This window comes from Bombina bombina, chromosome 1 (assembly GCF_027579735.1).
Source record: "Bombina bombina isolate aBomBom1 chromosome 1, aBomBom1.pri, whole genome shotgun sequence".
NCBI lineage: Eukaryota > Metazoa > Chordata > Amphibia > Anura > Bombinatoridae > Bombina > Bombina bombina.
The window spans coordinates 1,138,672,973-1,138,688,765 of NC_069499.1; positions in this window are offsets into that span (position 1 = coordinate 1,138,672,973).

The following is a 15,793-nucleotide window of genomic DNA, read 5'->3' on the forward strand; positions in this document are numbered from 1 at the left end:
AAATTATTCTCAGATATGAAGGTTCAAAATCATGTAGTTTATAATTTGTGTTTAGTGGTCGTTTAACCTCTTAGCGGGGGGGGGAGGCATACAGAAAATAATATATTTAAAAAATAATAGTGTGAAAAAAGGATATTTTTATTATCATTGTAATAAAGAAGTTTGCAAACAATACCATGTGAGATTTTTTTCCTTCAAAACATTTGCGAATCTATACTTACAAAGTAACATAGTAGATAAGATTGAAAGAAGACAAAAGTCCATTGAGTTTAACCTATACCAATTCTACTTCATTTACAATAAAGAGGCTGCCAATTGAATTTACATTAATACAATTAGAATGCTTTACCACTAGCAATAATATCCCTGAATTCTGTTTCTAGCCACAAATGTATCTAAACCATTTTTAAATGTCTAAGGTATTGACGTTCACTACATTCTTAGGCAATGAGTTCCACCATTTGATTGTTCTTACAGTGAAAAAAACATTTACGTTGCTGGAGATTAAATCTCCATTCCTCTATCTTAAAATTGTGTCCTCTTGTCACAAACAATTGCCTTGGAATAAACAGAGCTTCTGCCATCTCTGTATATGGGTCTTGAATATAATTATACAAAATTATCATATCACCTCTCAAATGCCTTTTTTTCTGGAGAAAATAGACCCAGTTTAGCTAGCCTCTCCTAATAGTGAAAATCCTTCATTCCCCTTATTAGTTTTATGGTCCTTGTCTAAAAATTTTCTAACTTTGCAATGTCCTTTTTTAAAATTGGTCCCTAGAACTACACTCCATACTCAAGGTGAGTTCTTACTAAGGATTTATATAGAGACAGAATTATGCTTTCCTCCCTCTGCTGCTTTACATTATACATAAACAATTAGCTTGTTGCCTATAAGTACACCTAATAATTTTCCTGATATGTTTAGCTAAATCTAATCCCATTTAAATAATAGATAGCTTGCATACTTTTACTTCCAAAATGTGGAACCTTACATTTACTGGTATTAAATCTCATTTGCCATTTACAGAACTTTGTATTATCTGCAAAAGCATAGATGTTGCTATTTAATCCTTCCTCCAAGCACAGTACAGATCCTTGGGGGACCCCACTAACTACTTTTATCCAGTCTGAGTATGATCCCTTTACTACTATTCATTGCTCCCAGTCTTTTATCCAGTTATTAATCTATGTGCTAAAATTAAATCCATGATACCCAAATGTAAAAAGTGGACTTAAAAATATCACCGGAACAACTCTATGTAAAAAAGGAAGATACTTTACCTCAAAATCGCCTAGATTTAGAGTTCTGCGGCCAAAGGGGTGCACTAGCTACGCGTGCTTTTTTCCCCCGCACCTTTTAAACAACGCTGGTATTGAGAGTTCTCAGAAGGGCTGCGTTAGGCTCCAAAAAGGGAGCGTACAGGCATATTTACCGCCACTGCAACTCTCAATACCAGCGGTGCTTACGGACGCGGCCAGCTTCAAAAACGTGCTCGTGCACGATTCCCTCATAGGAAACAATGGGGCATTTTGAGCTGAAAAAAAAACTAACACCTGCAAAAAAGCAGCGTTCAGCTCCTAACGCAGCCCCATTGTTTCCTATGGGGAAACACTTCCTAAGTCTGCACCTAACACCCTAACATGTACCCCGAGTCTAAACACCCCTAGCCTTACACTTATTAACCCCTAATCTGCTGCCCCCGCTATCGCTGCCCCTGCATATTATTTTTAACCCCTAATCTGCCGCTCAGTACACCGCCGCAACCTACGTTATCCCTATGTACCCCTAATCTGCTGCCCCTAACACCGCCAACCCCTATATTATATTTATTAACCCCTAATCTGCCGCCCCCAACGTCGCCGCCACCTACCTACAATTATTAACCCCTAATCTGCCGATCAGACCTCACCGCTACTCTAATAAATGTATTAACCCCTAAAACTAAGTCTAACTCTAACCCTAACACCCCCCTAAGTTAAATATAATTTTATTCTAATGAAATAAAATAATTCTTATTAAATAAATTAATCCTATTTAAAGCTAAATACTTACCTGTAAAATAAACCCTAATATAGCTACAATATAAATAATAATTATATTGTAGCTATTTTAGGATTAATATTTATTTTACAGGCAACTTTGTATTTATTTTAACTAGGTACAATAGCTATTAAATAGTTAAGAACTATTTAATAGCTACCAAAATTACCTGTAAAATAAATCCTAACCTAAGTTACAATTAAACCTAACATTACACTATCAATAAATTAATTAAACTACCTACAATTATCTACAATTAAATCAACTAAACTAAATTACAAAAACAAACAAACACTAAATTACAAAAAAAACAAACACTAAATTACAAAAAATAAAAAAAGATTACAAGAATTTTAAACTAATTACACCTACTCTAAGCCCCCTAAAAAAATAACAAAGCCCCCCAAAATAAAAAAAATGCCCTACCCTATTCTAAAATAAAAATTTAACAGCTCTTTTTTTACCTTACCAGCCCTTAAAAGGGCCTTTTGCGGGGCATGCCCCAAAGAAAACAGCTCTTTTGCATTTAAATAAACATACAATACCCCCCCCAACATTACAACCCACCACCCACATACCCCTAATCTAACCCAAACCCCCCTTAAAAAACCTAACACTAAGCCCCTGAAGATTTTCCTACCTTGTCTTCACCACGCCGGGTATCACCGATCCGTCCAGAAGAGGGTCCGGAGTCTTGCTCCTATCCGGCAAGAAGAGGTCCAGAAGAGGCTCCGAAGTCTTCTCTTCATCCTATCCGGCAAGAAGAGGAGATCCGGACCGGCAAACATCTTCATCCAAGCGGCATCTTCTATCTTCTTCCATCCGGCGCGGAGCGGGACCATCTTGAAGCAGCCGACGCGGATCCATCCTCTTCTAACGACGTCCTAAGTCCGAATGAAGGTTCCTTTAAATGACGTCATCTAAGATGGCGTCCCTCGAATTCCGATTGGCTGATAGGATTCTATCAGCCAATCGGAATTAAGGTAGGAAAAATCTGATTGGCTGATTGAATCAGCCAATCAGATTCAAGTTCAATCAGATTGGCTGATCCAATCAGCCAATCAGATTGAGCTCGCATTCTATTGGCTGTTCCGATCAGCCATTAGAATGCAAGCTCAATCTTTGCGAGGCGGGAGTGAGGCAGATTAGGGGTTAATACATTTATTATAGTAGCGGTGAGGTCCGGTCGGCAGATTAGGGGTTAATAATTGTAGGTAGGTAGAGGTGACGTGGGGGGGGCAGATTAGGGGGTAATAAATATTATGTAGGGGTCGGCGATGTTAGGGGCAGCAGATTAGGGGTACATAGGGATAATGTAGGTTGCGGCGGTGTGCGGTCAGCAGATTAGGGGTTAAAAAAAATTTAATAGAGTAGCGGCGATGTGGGGGGGCCTTGGTTTAGGGGTGCATAGGTAGTTTATGGGTGTTAGTGTACTTTAGAACACAGTAGTTAAGAGCTTTATGAACCGGCGTTAGCCCAGAAAGCTCTTAACTCCTGGCTTTTTTCTGTGGCTGGAGTCTTGTCGTTAGATTTCTAGCGCTCACTTCAGCCAAGACTCTAAATACCGGCGTTAGAAAGATCCCATTGAAAAGATAGGATACGCAATTGACGTAAGGGGATCTGCGGTATGGAAAAGTCACGGCTGGAAAGTGAGCGTTAGACCCTTTCCTGACTGACTCTAAATACCAGCGGGCAGCCAAAACCAGCGTTAGGACCCCCTAACGCTGGTTTTGACGGCTAACGCAGAACTCTAAATCTAGGCGTAAGTTCTCAGTAGCCACATGCCATTGTAAATACTTTAAGCATCCAATCAGGCTGCTAGTTATATTGGCGGTTTTATGTGGGTGCTGGGGGGTGCTTTGTACCTCCAAATTAACTTGTAGCTCCCTCTTTGAACTGCAATTGGGTCCATATTAGACTTGTGAACTGCAAAAATTTCAGTCAGTCTGACAGATTTGGTTTGGAATTTTCAGCCAACTCAGTTCAGGAGAATTTCTTTCCTGGTCATGCTCGGTTGGTCCAAATATTAAGATAAGAATTTAGTTTGAAACGAAAATCATTCAATTGATTTATGGTCAATGAGAAAGCCCATAAAACAATAATTTTACATTATTCAGTGCTAACTGGGACACAAGAACATACAGGAACTAGAACAATTTTTACAAAAAAAAGTCAAACAATAAATTTAAATTAAAAGCATTTCATAATTACAGAGATATAAATTATTTAGTAGTACTACCTTTTCCCACCACAGTATTGCCCTCCCCTTCTAGCCTTTTGCTTCCCACCACTACAATATTTCGGTACAATCTTACTTTTTTTTTTTAACTCTCTCATTCTTTTTTAAACCCCTCATGCTAAAGTACCCATATTCTCACTTTCTCATACACCTGCTCCATAAAAAGTTTGAAGATAATTATCCTTGGAGATTCAATTCAGAAAAGGGTAGGAGCAGGAGAGGCGACTCAAGCAGGCAGCAGAGTTACTGAACTAGGAAGGCCTCTGATTACAGTACGTAAACCTTAAATGGGAGGAGGACCCTGGACACATTATTCAGCAGTTCCCTGAGGATTTGGCATTGACAGATGATGACTACAACAGAGCAGGAGTGGCAGCAGCAGCAGGCAGCAGAGCTACTGAACTAGGTAGGTCTCTGGTATACAAACCCTTAAAATACACCTCCAAAGGAGGAGGACAAACTTGTCCTTAGAGACCCTTGGACACAGCAGCCTACAGTTTGCTAAGATTTTTTACTTTACTACTGATGATGACCACCACAAAGTAGAAAGAGCAGGAGAGGCAGAAGCAGGCAACAGTTATTGAACCTGTTAGGCCTCCAGTATACAAACCCCAAAAATACACCTCCAAGAGCGGAGGGCAAAAACATGCTTAGAGATACATTTACACAGCGGGCAATAGTTTGCTACAGGAACAGGAAAGGCAGGAGCAGCAGGCAGTAGAGTTACTGAACTAGCTAGGCCTCCGGTACAGCAACCTTAAAAATACACTTCCAAGGCAGGAGGACAAACACGTTCTTAGAGTCCCTTGGATAAAGCAACCAATATTTTGCTACGCTTTTTTACTTCTACTTAACTGATGATGACCACCACAGAGCAGGAAGGGCAGGAGCAGGAGAGGCAGAAGAAGCATCAGTTACTAAACTAGGTAGGCATCTGGTATACAAACCCCAATAATACACTTCCAAAGGAGGAGGACAAACACGTGCTTAGAGACATATGAACACAGCTGCTATCATTTTTTTTATTTTAACTGATGATGACAGCAGGCTTACTGAACTAGGTAGACCTCAAAGTACATAAACCTCAAAAAAAAAATTTCCAAGGGAGGAGAAGAACAAACTCATGTCTATAGCTCCTTGGACACAGCGGCTAGCAGGTCTCTGAGGATTTGGCATTAATGGATAATGACCACCAAAGAGCAGGAAGGGCAAGAGCAGGAGAGGCAGTAACAGTCAGCAGAGTTACTGAACTAGGTAGGGTTCACAGTACATAAACCTCAAAAATACACCTCCAAGGGAGGAGGACAAACAAATGACTACAGCCCCTTGAACACAATGGCCAGCTGTTTCCTGAGGATTTAGCATTGACGGTTGATGACCACCACAGATCAGGAAGGGCAGGAGTGGCAGTAGCAGTAGCAGGCAGCAGACTTACTGACCTAGCTAGGCCTCAATACATAAACTTCAAAAATACACCTCCAAGGGAGGAGGACAAACATGTCCCTTGGACACAGCTGCCAGCAGTTCCTTAAGGATTTGGCATTGATGGATGATAGTCACCACAGAGTAGGAAGGGCAGGAGCAGAAGTGGGTGTAGCAGTAGGCAGCAGACTTACTAAACTAGGTATGCCTCACAGGACATAAACCTCAAAAATATACCTCCAAGGAAGGAGGAGGACAAACACGTGCAGCAGCAGGGTTACTGAATTAGGTAGGAGTCACAGTACATAAACATAAATACATCTCCAAGGTAGGAGGAAGACAAACACTTGCCTACAGCCCTTTGGACACAGCAGCCAGCAGTTCCCTGAGTATTTGGAATTGACGGATGATGGTCACCACAGAGCAGGAAGGGCAGAATTAGGAGAGGTAGCAGCAGACAGAAGAGTTACTGAACTAGATAGGCCTCACAATACATAAACCTCAAAAAAACACCTCCAAGGAAGGAGGAGGACAAACACTTGCCTAGAGGCTCTTGGACACAGTTCCCTCTAGATATTCTACCTTATTGCCAATTTTGGGGCATTTTTAGTATGTTTCATTTAGGGATGCAAGACTGGTATTTTCAATAAGTATGTATATTGGTTTCACATTAACGTATCATATGCATGGGCATGATGACCTAAATATTATGAATGTCTTCCACTCTGCTGTTGTCAGTGTAGATTGATCACCCCCTTTTATGACTCGTGTTAGATTGAATGCCGTAAGATCTTTTTTACAGCCTATATATAACAGTTGCCTAACTTTGACATTATCTTTCTAATCTGAAAAGCATACACCCCTCACGATCGCTCCAGTCGCTTTTTTTTTTGTTAGCATTTATGTTTCCATGACAATAGAGGGAGTGTCTCCCTTCCATCTGGAATAAAGGCTGGCAGTAGCTGTTTTTTTACGGATCGCAACCACGCCCCCTTTTTATGATTGGCGGACTGGAGCATGCCCCCTTACCCCTGTATAGCGTATTACGATTACGAATCTGAGATAACCCTATTTTTTTGCTCTTTGGCTGTCATTATATAATGGTTATCATGTCTAGAGGAGAGGCGTGTATTTACAGCATAGGATTAATGCTTCTTTTGTTGTAGTTTTTATTTTGGTTTGTTTTGATTATGGGACACGGGTTGTGACCACGCCTCTTAATTGGTGATTGGTTGTTGTGATGTGATGGTTGTATGATCACAGACGAATGTTATGTTCATTTTTATGTTGATTTGACGATCAGCTTGGTTCTGTTGATGTTTGATGATATTAAGGATTGCCCTTCATTTGTTTGAATACATGGATATGTTTTTATCTCTCAGGAGTTGTATGTCGATTTAAGGTTTGATTATGAACTTTGTTTATTAACCTTGTGTATCTGATTATGTCACACAGGGGTGTGTTTGGTTCTACCAATTGGATGCTAGCTTTTTTTGGCTGGATCAACAGTATTTTATGTCTGATATATTTTTTCGCTTGTTCATTTTTATTCTTGTTTTCTGTCTTGGTATTGGCATGATGCCCTTGTGACATGTTACATACAACATTTAATTCAATTTTATTATTTATTTATTTATGAATTCACTATTCACAGCTAATGAACTGTTTATTCATAGATGATAATGTTTTGCACACGCTACTCTCTTATTGGCACACTGCTGTAGGAGGGCCTTACAGGGCTCTATAAGTCTCATGTTTTCACTGTTTGTTTGTCAGAGGGAGTGTTTTCCCCCGAAACGTCACATCACAATAAATTTTGCTGCTTTGTTGACTGAAGACCAGTGAGTGCTTTAATTTCTGTTTGGAATATATATATATATATATATATATATATATTTATTTATTTAAATTTCCCCTCAAACTCCCGCCCACTGCAGTTTTTTTGGGTGTTCGGTATTTTTGTGGCGGACACCTGGCATCCCTACCGGTATGACCCAGACTGGCAGTGTTTTGGCTCAAGTTCTCAGACTGTGACATCCCTGAAAGGCTTTAGGACTGTCACTAACTGACCAATCATGGTCCACTCATCTCTGCCTTTTGGACTCTCGATGCCAATGTATTTCTTTACAAACCATAGCATGGACATCCTTCTGCTGCTCCAAGATATGTTACAGCATATCCAAAGTCGAGTTCCACCTAGTAGTTGTGTCTTGCTTATGACAGTGCTGGGGATACCTTGAATTCTCCAGGTCCTGCCCAAGGAGCTGACTGGCTTTAATACTGTGGTGGCCGTGGCCTGCAATTCTGCTGCACCATTCAAGTAAAGTTTCTAAACTAGCTTTGCCTTCAGGGATAGCAGCTTTTACTAACAGGTGAAGGATGTAAACCGAACAACACTGATAAAGTTACCCTCAAGGAGAACCTTCACCATACTGGGTGCTCCGTCGGTGACAACAAATCCCATTTACACTTTGGTGCCTGCCCACTCTCCTACCCACTGTGTCACCATCCTCCTAAGATCCTGAAATATATTGTCAGCTGTATGCTGCCCATCCAACACCTCAGCATGGAGGAGGAATGATTGTTTCCCCTGCTGATCTACGGACCCGTTCCTGGCCTTACCGGAGCCTGCAGCTGCACAACCACTACCCTTATCCTTTTCACATGCCCTTTGCTCCCCTCAGTGTGCCATCAGGGAGGGGAAGGCATGAAGGCCACTAGGAGCACTCCAAAAGTCGGTGGTAAAGTGCACTGACTGTCCAGCAGGCCTTCGCCAACTCCTCCTTCAACACTGCAATGCAGGATAGCATGAGGGCCATCTGATGAAGTGAAGCCATACACAAAACACATAAGGGCAGAGCTACAAGCAGTGGTGACGTCACTTCTGGTTTCACGGTTCTTCCAAAGAGAGCTGAACTCTGCAGCTGCTCCTTGCCTCATTTCTGTTGAATACACAGTATACCTAAATACCACTAAAGAAGGAGCCTTTTGATGAGCATTTAAACTTATTTATACTAACAATTTTGTTTTTAGTTGATATCAGACTTTGATATAATTATATTAAAACTAGAGTTGTCACTAATGCTGTGGACTTTAAGCTCCCTAAAACTAGAAGCTGACAGCTAATTTGTTTTAAATCAAACAAAGATTATAAATTATTTTTGAAAATAAAAAAATATTTATACTTTTTAAAACAACAGCTGCAACAGTGCCTTTTGTTATTTACAGACTTAAAATATCCCACCAGATTTGCTGAAATTACAGCCTGAAAGAAGATCAACTCTAACACAGTGGGGATAAACTCCTACCCGAGCAAATAACATACTCATAACCTTGAGGTTGTACTAGGTGAGCAGTTTTCAACTGCTATTAAAGGAAATGTAAATTTTCATGAATCAGTGCCCGTCTTTTTAAAAAAAAAAAAAAAATAACAGTGGCACTTTCATTCATGAACGTTTACATTGCAGCGTATTACTTACCTTTTTCTTCACCAAAGCCAGATTGACAATCCCCCACCCGCTTCTTCCTATTGTTTAGAAGTAGAAAAGAGGGCGCCACATAGCGTAATATTGTTGACTCAAAGCCAAAATAGGTGATTAATGTTAAGGCTTACCAGAGATAAATGCACCGTATTGTAACCGGTGCTGACAGGCAGGCTAACACTTTCAGTGGCTAGCACACTGGGTGGCCTCAGGCAGGCTGTACACAGGTGGTACTCAGCGTTTGCTTGATTGATGGGCGTCTGTGCAGCTAATGTGTGAGACACTGCGGTAGATTAAACACTGATACGAATTTCCACTATATTGTTCAATTGAACACTATTGAACAATATAGTGGAAATTCGTATCAGTGTTTAATCTACCGCAGTGTCTCACACATTAGCTGCACAGACGCCCATCAATCAAGCAAACGCTGAGTACCACCTGTGTACAGCCTGCCTGAGGCCACCCAGTGTGCTAGCCACTGAAAGTGTTAGCCTCCCTGTCAGCACCGGTTACAATACGGTGCATTTATCTCTGGTAAGCCTTAACATTAATCACCTATTTTGGCTTTGAGTCAACAATATTACGCTATGTGGCGCCCTCTTTTCTACTTCTAAATTACAGATATCTTCTTCCCGAAGACCAGAGGAGCCTTGCCGCCAGCACATTTGATTGCTCTACAAGACACAGCACCATCATCTCACATGAACTAATATGGTTTGTCCATAGACACAAATCACTTATTTTTTGTTAGCGCACCCCGCTCACGGTTCCCCTCGGGGTTCCCTTTTTGACTGTTCTTCCTATTGTACTTGCACAGCAATGACGGAACTGGCTTCCTCCAATCACGGCATGGTCTCACGAGATTGATGCTCTGGGGGGGGAAGCCATGATTGGAGGAAGCCGGTTTCGTCATTGGTGACGTAAGGACAGAGGAACTGCGAGCGGTGGATCGTCGATCCAGCTTTACTGAAGTAAAAAGGTAATTCTAAAATATGCTGTAATCTAAACTTTCATAAATGAAAGTGCCAGGGGTGGAACTACAGGGGGTGCAGAGTATGCAACTGGGCCCCTGAGGATGGGGGCCCAGATTAAAAAAACTAATTTTTTTTCTTTCAATAAAAAACGTTGACCTGCCACTGCCTGCACTGATATCATGTGAGTGTGAAATGATGCTTCACTAGTGTCTCTGACTACAGGGGTTAGTGTTTATGTTTTACCCATTGGTGTTATGTGTGTGTGTGTGTGTGTGTGTATGTATGTATGTGACTGTGTGTGTATTTATGCATGTGTGTGTGTGTATGTATGTATGTGACTGTGTGTGTATTTATGCATGTATGTGTGTGTGTGTGTGTATGTTTGTGGAACCAGCAAATTACAGACCTATACAGTACCACTATATACAGTACGGGGGGCTGGACCATGTCACAGACTACTGTGGTCACTTTATAAAGTACTGGGGCTGGTAGGGTCAGGCCAGTCATCTCACAGGCAGATCACAGACTGTGTCACTAACTCACTATATACAGTACTGGTGGGTTAAACAGTGTCACTATAACAGTAATAGGGGGTCAGACCATCTCACAGACTGTGGACACAGGGTACCTCCTTTTGCAGACATGTAATCTGATTCACATTTTTTTTCTGTGTTAAATGCTAAAAAAAAGAAGATATGTATCCAATTCACCTTTTTTTTTTGGGGGGGGGGGGGTGGCTTCTTAGATTCTTGCACCTGGGCCCTGTGGTTTCTAGTTATGCCTCTGGAAAGTGCTCCTTTTTTCAATAGTATTTTTAAAAACCGGGCACTGATTCATGAAAGTTTACATTCACTTTAACTATTTGTGGAAAAACTTAATTTATGTAAGAACTTTCCTGATAAATTCATTTCTTTCTTTTTGGCAAGAGTCCATGAGCTAGTGACGTATGAGATATACAATCTTACCAGGAGGGGCAAAGTTTCCCAAACCTCAAAATGCCTATAAATACACCCCTCGCCACACCCACAATTCAGTTTAACGAATAGCCAATTAGTGGGGTGATAAAATAAGGAGTAAAAAAGCATACAAAAAGAGGAACTGGAAATAAAATTGTGCTTTTATACAAATATCATAACCACCAAAAATAGGGTGGGCCTCATGGACTCTTGCCAATATGAAATAAATGAATCAGGTAAGTTCTTACATAAATTATGTTTTCTTTCATGTAATTGGCAAGAGTCCATGAGCTAGTGACGTATGGGATAGAAATACCCAAGATGTGGGAGACTACAGAAGAGTCACTAGAAAGGGAGGGATAAAATAAAAACAGCTATTTCCGCTGAAAAAATGAAATCCACAAAAAAATAAGTCTTTCTCATAAATTTCAAGAAAAAAAACTTAAATCATAAGCAAAAGAATCAAACTGAGACAGCTGCCTGAAGAACTTTTCTACTTAAGACTGCTTCAGAAGAAGCAAATAAATAAAAATGGTAAAATTAAGTAAATGTATGCAAAGAAGACCAAGTTGCTGCTTTGCAAATCTGATCAAACGAAGCTTCATTCTTAAAAGCACAAGAAGTGGCGACTGATCTAGTAGAATGAGCTGTAATTCTTTGAGGCGGAGACTGTCCCGCCTCCAAATAAGCCTAGTGAATCAAAAGTTTTCACCAAGATGCCAAAGAAATGGCAGAGGCTTTCGGACCTTTCCTAGGACCAGAAAAAACAACAAACAGACTAAAAGTCTTACTGAAATCTTTAGTAGCTTCGACATAATATTTCAAAGCTCTTACAACATCCAAAGAATGTAAAGATCTTTCAAGAGTATACTTAGGATTAGGACACAAGGAAGGAACAACAATTTCCCTACTAATGTTGTTAGAATTCACAACCTTAGGAAGAAATGTAAACGAAGTCCGCAAAACAGCCTTATCCTGATGGAAAATCAGAAAAAGCAGGCTCACAAGAGAGAGCAGACAATTCAGAAACTCTTCTAGCTGAAGAGATAGCCAAAAGAAACAACACTTTCCAAGAAAGTAGTTTAATATCCAAAGAATGCATAGGCTCAAAAGGAGGAACCTGCAAAGCCTTCAAAATGAAATTAAGACTCCAAGGAGGAGCAGTGGCGGCTCGTGGGTTATTCAAATGGGGGTTCACTATATATATATATATATAGCTCCCACCATATCTTCATATATTTAAAAGAACACACAGTAAGTCTTCAGGAGACCCTGAAACGTCAGTATTAAATTACTATTCATTACATATACACAGATACACACACACACAGATACACACACACACAGATACACACAAACACGCACATACACACATACACAGAGATACACACATACACACAGATACACACATACACAGAGATACACACATACACAGAGATACACACATACACAGAGATACACATACACATACATACATACACATACATACATACACATACACACACACAGAGATACACACATACACATAGATACACACACAGAGATTCATACACACATACATACACAGAGAAACATACACAGATACATACACAGACATATACACACAGACACAGAGATACACACACATAGATAGGCACCAACACATGCACACACAGATATAGGCAGACATACACATATATGCAGGGACATGCATGGTAATATTTTATTTTATTTTTTTTAAATACTTTTGGGACTTTTTCTTAATCTAAACTTGAGGTCCAGTCCAGCTCAGTACATACTGTATAGTATACTTATTATTTTTAGCAACTCACAGACTGACCTCTCTATCACATAGTTGCTACTTCAAGCGCTGTGCATGAGTTGTAAATTTCAACCGGAGATCTCCTCTCCCTCATGACCTCCTGCCCTGCAGCATAGGACATCACTGATTTACAATTTAACCCCATGGCTACCAAAAAGGGCTGCAATACACTGCTTAGGAATAAACTGCAGTCCTTTCTGGGAGCCAGGGAGTTAATTTGTGTTCAGCAATTTTAGCATGTTACGGAGTGAGTCTAGACTGTCTGTCTATTAGGTTATTCAAGGAGAACTGTTTACCGGGTCTCAGCTATCTCTGACAGTAACAGGCTCAGCTTTATCCGGAAGGTAGGAGACAGCCTTAGAAAAAGTAAGATGCACAGTCACAGACACGCTGTTATTGTGTAGGCTGTAGCAGTTACTTTAAAGCATTGTTCCAGTCCCTAAAATAAATAGGAGCAGCACAAACAATGGTGCATTAGATTAGTGCATGTTTCCTATCCCCATTGCCTTGCTTACCTCCGGCCGGCTCCTTTTCTTGCTAACTTAGTCCTGAGTCTTCCTTCCTTCAGCACAGTCAGTTTCACCCACATGTGGCCAGTGCAGTGCACACATGCTAGTGCTGCCAAGTTAAAATTGTGTGCGCATGGCTGGCGGTAGGTGGAGCTAGGAGGCAGAGCCACAGGGTATTGAGTAAAACTAACTGTGTGTCTGTGTCACTCACTAGGTAGTTACCTATACCTAACCGGCCGTGCAACTTACTTCTCCAAGTCTCCTTGCTCCAGCCACGTCCACGACCACGCTGATAAATTTATATGCTAGCAGCCTATCAGAGCGAGCTGCAAGTTGCAACAAGTGCCACAGGCTGAACTACTGAGTCGGAACATGTCCCTCCCCACTCTCGCCGTGATGACATATACGGCATCGTGGCGTGCAGCCTATTAGAACACAGGCTGAACATGTCCCTCCCCACTCTCGCACAGTTCAGCGTGTGCGATCAGGGATTGATATAGAAACATTTGAGGCTGGCCCAGATGCCTGCAGTGAACATAGACATCACTGACAGGCATCATATAGGGCTCTAACCGCACGTGCGATGGAAAAAAAAAAAACAGACACAACATTTTTTTTTGCTTATATTTGAAAAAATACATAAGAATTTGATTTTTGGGGGTTAAAAATAAAATATACTTTTGCCAATAGGGGGCTATTGGAAAAATTATATTTTATTCCCATATTTTTTTTTCTCTCAGCATCTGACAGGGGGGCACGTGCGGGAGTGCACACATGGAGGAGCCTCCACTGAGGAGGAGAGATTAATTTCACAACAGGCTTGATACAAACCAAAGCCTGTACGAAACAGTGAATATCAGGAAGTTTAGCAATCTTTCTATGAAATAAAACATAAAACAAGAGCAGAGATTTGTCCCTTCAAAGTACTTGCAGACAAACTTTTATCCAGACCATCCTGAAGAAACTGTAAAATTCTAGGAATTCTAAAAGAATGCCAAGAGAATTTATGAGATAAACACCATGAAATATAGGTTTTCCAAACCTGATAATAAATCTTCCTTGAAACAGACTTACGAGTCTGTAGCATAGTATTAATCACTGAGTCAGAGAAACCTCTATGACTAAGCACTAAGCGTTCAAACTCCATACCTTCAAATTTAGCGATTTGAGATCCTGATGGAAAAACGGCCCTTGAGACAGAAGGTCTGGCCTTAAAGGAAGTGGCCAAGGTTGGCAACTGGACATCCAGACAAGATCCGCATACCAAAACCTGTGAGGCCATGCTGTTGCTATCAGAAACACATGCGATTGTTCCATTATGATCTTGGAGAAACCACTCCCCTGGATGTAAAGACTGATGACTGAGATAATCCGCTTCCTAATTGTCTACACCTGGGATATGTATTGCAGAAATTAGACAGGAGTTGGATTCTGCCCAAGAAAGTATCCAAGATACTTCTTTCATCTCTAAAGGACTGCGAGTTCCACCCTGATGATTGACATATGCCACAGTTGTGATATTGTCTGTCTGAAAATGAATAAAATGATTCTCTCTTTAATAGTGGCCAAGCCAAAAGAGTCCTGAAAACAGCACAGAGTTCTAAAATATTGATTGGTAACCTCGCCTCTTGAGGATTCCAAACTCCTTGTGCTGTCAGAGACCCCCAGACAGCTCCCCAACCTGTAAGACTTGCATCTGTTGAAATCACAGTCCAGGAAGGACGAACAAAAGAGGCCCCTTGAATAATCCGATGATGGTCCCACCACCAGGACAGAGAGAGTTGAATGTTGGGATTTAAGTATATCAATTGTGATATCCAAGTATAATCCCTGCACCATTGATTCAGCATGCAAAGCTGCAGAGGTTCATATGAAAATGAGCAAAGGGGATCGTGTCCGATGCTGCAGTCATGAGACCTAAAACTTCCATGCACATAGCCACTGAAGGGAATGATCGAGACTGAAGATTTTGATAGGCAGAAACCAATTTCATTCGTCTCTTGTCTGTTAAAGACAGAGTCATGGACACTGAATCTATCTGGAAACCTAAAAAGGTGACCCTTGTATGAGGAATCAAGAAACTCTTTGGTATATTGATCCTCCAACCATATTTTTGAACAAACAACACAAGTTGATTTGTGTGAGATTCTGCTAAATGAAAAGATTGAGCCAGTACCAAAATATCATCCAAATAAGGAAACACAGAAATACCCTGCTCTCTAATTACAGATAGAAGGACACCGAGAACCTTCGAAAAGATTCTTGGAGCTGTTGCTAGGCCAAATGGAAGAGCAACAAATTGGTAATGCTTGTCTAGAAAAGAGAATCTCAGAAACCGATAGTGGTCTGGATGAATCAGAATG